This window comes from Phaseolus vulgaris, chromosome 6 (genome assembly GCF_051622355.1).
Source record: "Phaseolus vulgaris cultivar YP4 chromosome 6, ASM5162235v1, whole genome shotgun sequence".
Lineage (NCBI taxonomy): Eukaryota > Viridiplantae > Streptophyta > Magnoliopsida > Fabales > Fabaceae > Phaseolus > Phaseolus vulgaris.
Genome location: NC_143503.1, coordinates 9,900,724 through 9,908,438, shown reverse-complemented (window position 1 = coordinate 9,908,438; position 7,715 = coordinate 9,900,724).

Here is a 7,715-nt window from a genome sequence, read left to right as displayed (position 1 = left end):
CCTGGGGTGGACTCTCTGCTTATGAGAAAGGCAGTGTCGAAGACCACCTTTAAGCTTGACAAGAACTGGCAGACCTCCTGGTCGCGCTGAGGTAGATCTTCCAGGCATCGAGCACCTTGGAAGCCTGGTTCTTCAGTATAATACAAAGGGAATCCATCAAGAAGGGTTGGATCCCTTTTGTTGTATCGAATCTTCAGAAATTTACCTTTGAAGCCCTTATAGGATTGTTGGAAGAGCGAAAGCAATGTCCTTCAAAACACACCATTGAAGGAAACCCACAATTGGCGGCCCAAGCGTTTGGCCACAAAGAAATATAGGAAGACCTCGAGAAACGACAAAAGGCCCAACCGTGTGTAAAGTATAATGAAGCCTCAAATGAATGCCCAACTATTTGGGTGTAGTTGGGCAGGGGCTACATTAATTTCGGTAAAAAGTTCTTTTTTCGAAGTTGAAAAAGGGAAGACGGAGGAGAATCTTTTTAAAAACGATAGCATAAAAATAACAAAAAGGACCTTCAGGATCCGAGGACTCATCACAACAAACAGGCTTGTCCTCCCTACATGGGATTAAACTAAGAAATCTATCACTTTCTTTGCCAAAATTACAATCACTCTTTCTTTAGGCAACTATACGCTCACAAGAAGTGTATATGGAAGTCTCCTCTAAAAGGGTTGGAGGGGCCCAAGGTATAGGGTTTTGTAGTCCATCTAAAAATACAAACACAAGTTGAATACAAAACAAATTCAGACCAAGCAAAGCAAGTAAGTCACATGCAGAGATGAAGATACATTCCATATTCAAACAATGCAATTAGAAAATATAACAATCAACATGGGCAGAAAAGAGTAAATCCAGAGGAACCCCAACTCAGGCAACATGGTCATCGTAATTGTGAATGCTCTAATCAGGTAGTGATGCAAATATTAAATGATAAGTTGATGAAAGGAAGTACCTTTTGTGATCAAAGAAAGTAGAAGCTTTGAGTGGCGAGATCGAAGAACGCAAGAAATACCGAGTGAGCAAATGTGAAGAGAAGCAGGGAAAGAGGAAGGGTTTTCAAGAGTTGGAGAAATGAAACAATGAATGAGAACGAGTTTTTTTAATGTTGGCTTATATGAGTATGGGAATGTCAAGCGACATCACTTTCCCACTGTTCAAGAGGATGCCACGTGTACGCTTCAGGTTAAGTATGGTGAGATGTCACCTCAGAAACGCTTTGTATGTCGTGCAACACCTACCCGCTACGAAACTGCCATGTCATCCATCAGAGTACTCGAAAAGCCTCTTCGCTTAGCCAAGCTCAACTCGAGCCTGGGGGGCTTGTGTACTGAACAGAGTGCTCAGATGCTCGGTACACGAGCGTAATTAGGTCAGCTCGGTTGTTGGGCCCAAAGAGTGGGTCACGAGGTTGACCCAATTATGTTGGTAAGCCCGCTAGAGACTAATTAAAATAATATTTTTGTTATAACATTAGTAGCAGAATATGTTTTTTTTAACCTAACAGATAAGGGTGCGTGGTTGTTAAGATACGTAAATACATGCATATAGTTGTTGGTTGAAAAGATAAAGTTGTTAAATAAGAGAAGTACTGTAAGTAAAGGTGCTCACGTAAAACAAAATATTTTCTTGCTGTTAGCACCTGAAGTGGTGCCCCGTTGGTAGGTGGCTTTTTTGTTATTATTTTATGCTTTTAGTAGAGATAAGATTCTTATGAGAGAAAGGTATTACAAGAGTAGTTATAAAAGGGGTTTGAGTCCCCCAGTAAAGATACGTTGTTTCTAAGACTGAGACTGCATACTTATTTGTTTTTAGTAAGCTCTCACTAACATGATTGTTGTAGTGTGATCAACAGGTAGAGCCCCCTCTGTTTCAATGGAGTCGTGTTCCAGTGCAACAAGGAGACATAAAACAGATTTCAAAGGAGACAGATCATAAGTTGAGCTTCTCACCAGAGTCAACCAGCGATAAACTCAACCGGAAAGAACAATTATCATAATCTAAAATATCAATGTTGATTGAATTTGGATCCCACTTAAGTAAGAAAAACAATTGAGAAGAAAACCATTTTTACATAATTCATTACAAGAAAATCATTAAGTAAAACTACTTTTAGAGACAAAAAATAATTACTTACTATATCAACTAATAAACTAAATATTATTTTAGAGATTAAAAAAGTTATTGGTATCTAAAGTAACTTCTATTATTAATCAAAATTTGTAAACTAGTGTCCCGACTAGTCCTCGGTCATCGACTCCAGTGACTGACCTCAGACATCGCACACCGGTGCTTGATAGTAATGATGGTCCACGTAAGGTGGGTCCCAGATACACATATCAGGGTGTTGGTCAGTCTTCGGACATCGGTACCATAAACATCGACGTTGGAGATCAAGATCAGACCTTGTCAGAAGAAGGAGTGATCGGACATCGACGATCTGAACAGTTATATTGGGCCACGTAAGGTGGGTCCCAAGATTATACTAAGTTATTAGTTAAACATCAAATAAGAGGGAAGCCTAAGTCACGAGGGATCCATGCACGTGGTGTGTATAGCGTATACAGGTGCGACACGAGTAAATAATCCTTAGAGGCGCTAAGGCCCATTAGGGTTAGGGTTTCTGATCTCGCGGGTGATTCGAACGTCGAAGGATTCGCCACGTCAAGCTCTGTCTTCTGCAAGAACGCTCCAAGCACTCCACAAGAACTCCAAGGGAACCTGCGAAACACAACAAACGGCACCTCTAGCGGCCGATTGCACTCTGACGCTCAAGTCAGCCTTGCGAAACCACCAAAGAACTAAGAACTATGAATCTCAGCGAGACTCGTGTGCTCTCTGTGATTCTCTCTCTCTCTCTGTGTGTAAACTAGTAACTTGCAAGAATGAATCTTACCTCCCTCTGCATGAGCGCAGAATGCCTTTATATACTCTGTTGCGCGCCTAAGTTATTCGTCTATGAAGTAACTTAGCGCGTTTCCTTCACTAGGTGTCTCGTGCAACCTCAGCGTGAATACCAAGTGTGGCTTGGCTAAGCGCACGCACTAGGCATCACCTACTGTGTGAACGATCACCTCTGCTTTGCACCATGCACGTCATGGGCTAGGAGAGCACCAATCACCGACTGGCTACTAGCTCTCTTAGACCATCCTCATGCACAACACTGCAAAGCACATAACTTCTCCTTTCTCTGACACTCTACCACACAAGGCTCGTATACGACGCTCTCGCTGGAAATCACCCCTTGTCTCCAGCTTAACTGCGCGTAACACGAAGACCCGATGACTATCGCTCACCCCAGACGACCGATCGGTGCATCATAGCGCCACGCCTTCTGCCTCATGGCGCTTATCTAGGCGCTGATCGCGCATCCTCTAGGACCACCGATCACCCCCTGACCACCAATCATTCCCTGGGTGACTTTCTCAAAGACACATCTGCTTCCCTGGCCCACATGTCCCACTAGGAACGGTCCACGTGGCTATCTGTTGCTGACGTCACCGACTACCGATGACCGACCAGATCAGTTTCCAAGGGAAGTTGCATGCATGGCACGTGAATACTTAGGGCACCCGCAGAACAGATGGCGCCAGAGATTAGGTGCACAAGTTGGTAACCAAGCGGCCACTTTGTTAGTCGTTGCACTCTAGTTAAAGGAAGTACTATGTGCCAGATTACGCTAAGATTGTGTGATAGCAGCGCAAGGACGTTCCCCAAGGAACCCTAGACAAGGGTAACAACACAGAGGTAAAGCATAGTTTCAACCTATATAAAGGGTGCTAAGAGCCCTAGCAAGGTACATAGTTTTTAAGACTAAAACTACTTTATACACTTAGTGTCTCTTTGCCATAATACTGACTTGAGCGTCGAAGTGCAAACGACCGTCAGGGCGCCCTTTGTCTTTGCAGTTGAGAGATTTCTGAACCAAGGAAGTACGATTCTCAGGCAGATATAGAAGGGCCAAAGGCTGCTGCTCGAGTCAACCGGCGAAGCAAGTCAACTGGTGAGAACATTTGGCGTCCACCGTGGGGTCTGATAAAACAAGGTCCCACTCGCAATCGTGTTAAGAGTTTTCACCAACGATATGAGGAGTACGAGGCAAGGATCTGCTGCGTCCCCAGGTGCTCCGCTTGCTGGAGTGGACTACGTTACCACGCAGCAACTCATGGAGACCATGCGCACCATCCAAGAAGCGGTGGCAACATCTAGGGTTTGTTTGGATTGAGCTGGGGATTTGTGGGGAGGGGAGGGAGTGGATTAGAGAGGATTAGAGAGGATGTGTGAGGTTGTTTGGATTAAGGGATGATAGAGTGGATTTGTGAGGATGGTTTATTGAAGTTTGTGAGTGATGTGATAGTTAGGTGTAAAATGTAAATTTACAAATTTATTCTTGTCATTAAAAAATATTTTAATAATGAATTATGATATTTTTTTTTGTAAGTTTGAGTTAATTGTTTTTTTGCAATATATAATATTTATAATTATTCTTATTTTTTTAATAAAAGATAATTTTGTGTTAAATTCAAATAAATTTATTAAATATATTAAAATTTATGAAAGTAATTTTTATTGTTATATACATTTTTTATTTTATATAATTATATATATTTTGTTGATATTATCATTTTATTTTATTATTTTTATTATTTATAATTATATGTTGTTATTAATAGTATAATTAAAAATATTTGAAATTATTAAATAAATTTATGTAATATTTAAATTTGTATATTGTATGTATATAATTATATTATTAATTATAATAGTACTAAAATAAATAATACTGTTAATATTTTGAATAATTATATATTTTAAAAATAATGTACAATTTAAACATAGTAACATGATAAAATTCACATATTTTCATAAATATTATGAAATATTAACTACCAACATGAAAAAAATTATATTTTATTTTTTATGTATATTTTTTTCTCTCAATTTGTATCCAATAAAAAAAAAAAAAATAACAACTTTCGTTTATCATTAATAAACATTAGATTAACATGAAATAGTCGGTGATTAAAATAAATAAATGAAGTCATTAAATTAGAATCCTAAATGATGTGTCATGAAAATTTTAAAAAATTACAAACATAATAATGTCCAATAACACATTAAATTTAACTGACAATCAAAATAAGTTCAACATAAAAAATAATAATAACACAATAAAAATACAATTTATGTTCTTTATTGAGTTTAAGCTCGTGAAGTGTATCTTCGATTCGTTCCAAACGTGTGTGGATAGTGTTGATATTTTCCTGCATATTTTGAATTCCCCCCCAAATTTGTGTTAACATTGTCGAATCATGGGGGATCTCGGGTTGAGGATGATCGCCTGCAACATGAGGCAGTGGAATGTCTTCGTGTTCTTGTTCATGTTCATCGTCAGGCCTTCCAAGTTGCCACACACCATTGACCTCAAAGATATTCATTTTCTTCATGGTTTTTTCCCCGAAGAAGTTATTCCACCCTAACGTGATTGATGACTCTCCCATCAAGTTCATGGCATATAGCAACATGAGGTGTGTGATTAAACAACCATATGGAAGAGGCATATCATTGTCACGACATTTTATCATATGTTGCATTATATAATGAGGCCAATTAATCATCACATTACTTTTTAGGCACCATAACATGAAAACATCTTCATGAACCAACTGCGAGAAGTTGCTCCCCCGAGGACACAACATGTGCACCCATGTGTAATGAAGTAGTCTATCATTCATAGTTAAACTACCTACGTTTCTTATATTTTGGTCGTGCACCTCTTCTCTTGTCATGGTTAATAGGGCTTGTTGACGATCAAAATGTATGTCCTCAGGGATGGTACCAGGGGTTAATAAGAGACCATCATATTTCAGATTCCCCACGTTCATCCAATCCCTATGTCTAATTATAATCTTGTGGGTGCCAATCTGAGTAGCAAGATAACCCTGTGTCGTTAGATGGAGATTTGAATAAAAATCCCTAACCATATCCTCATAATATGGTAGTCTTATACTAAGAAAGTTTTGCAATCCTTGGAAGTTCAAATATTCTTGAAACTGAAACCAGATGTGGCAAAAAATGGGAAATCTAAGACTTTTGGAGGTATGACTGGTCTTCCATGAAAATTTTCCTCAAATGCAACCATCTGACGTTTTGTTTACCGGGAATAATCTAAAACACCCTCCCTCCTTGGTAATGGGATCATAGGAACTTCATCATCATTTCTTCCGCTTTTACCCTTACCCTTGGGCATTTTTTGCCTCTTCGTAGATGAAGATGCCATCGATAAAGAAATTCAAACCTATGATGAAAATGTTACGAAACAATGACAAAATAATAGTATATTAGAAAATATCCTCACACATAAATTTCAAATGAAAAACAGTTCAACAATAATAATATAAGAAGTACAATGTTTGTCTTAAATTAAAAGTAGATTGATTAAATTACAAATTGAAGAACATAAAAATATAATTAAACATAATTTGTTGACGCTGAGTCATGATGTTAAACAATTTTGCCATTCTTCGCTCTTTCGGCATACCAAATACTCGCATTGCAATAGCTGGATTTTCACAGAGAAAGTCATAGCATTGGTCCATGACTGCTTCATCTTGAATATTTAGATCAATTAGCATGGACCAAATATCTGAAGGCGAATATTGATATGAACTCTTACGACGATCATTTTGTACGTGTTCACCATAATAGTCATTCCGTCGTTTGATTTTCGCAGCGATTTCTTGTGATGAAGTGGCTTGTACACGAGCAATGGTTAATACCTCATCAACGACATCGTTACCACGGTTCATGGAAGCGACACAATTTTGCAGGTTCGTATTCAACATATTGAATTGATTCTCAATTACATCCACCATGAGGCCTTTTCTCTTTGATCCCCTAGATGACGATGTCCCACCGGATGGTTGAGAGGGCGCAGATGGAGTATTACTTGGACTGTCTGTTAATTGAACATGCGCTACAGGTGAGCATGGAAGTTCGTGGTCTGCAACATTAAACTCTGGCGGCTCAGGTATGTAGTCCATGTTATGATCGCCTAGGTCCACACTTAAATTTTCCGTGAGCACCTGTCTAGATGTCAATCGGGTTGTCCTTTGACCACTTCCAGTGGCCCTGTCGTTTGACCACAACTCCTCCATAAGATTGTAGTGCCGAATGGATTTGGCACGCCACTTATCAGCAGATGGTTTCGCCTACAAAAAGTTGAGTGTTATTATAATAACAAATTATGGGATATTGTCATCTTTAATTACTTTACCTGAATCAAGTTTTCCCAGACTTCGTCCTCGGCCTCAAAACATTTTGTGGCTTGGTTCCAACCAAAACCACTAAGACCACTAAATAGGTCGTGGACCTCCCGCCACTTGTCCTTCAAACATTTTTGTCGGTTCTTTACATTATTTTTCGTAATGGCAGGGAGTCCGACCTCGTGTAATGCAAGTACAATGTTATTATATCCCTGAGTCGTCCAACTGCCATCGATTCTCGACCCTCGTTGTGCCTCGTCCACCATGGCATTAAGCAGGATAAAATCCATATCCGTGGTCCACTTTGTTGTTTGTGTGAACCCCTTGGATGAACTTAGCTGAACACTTTTACTACGATCCATCTAAACAAGCATTATGAAAGTTAGGACCAAATAGAGTAAGCATAATATAAAACAACATTTAGTACAGTATCAATTGTTTACATAATCTTGC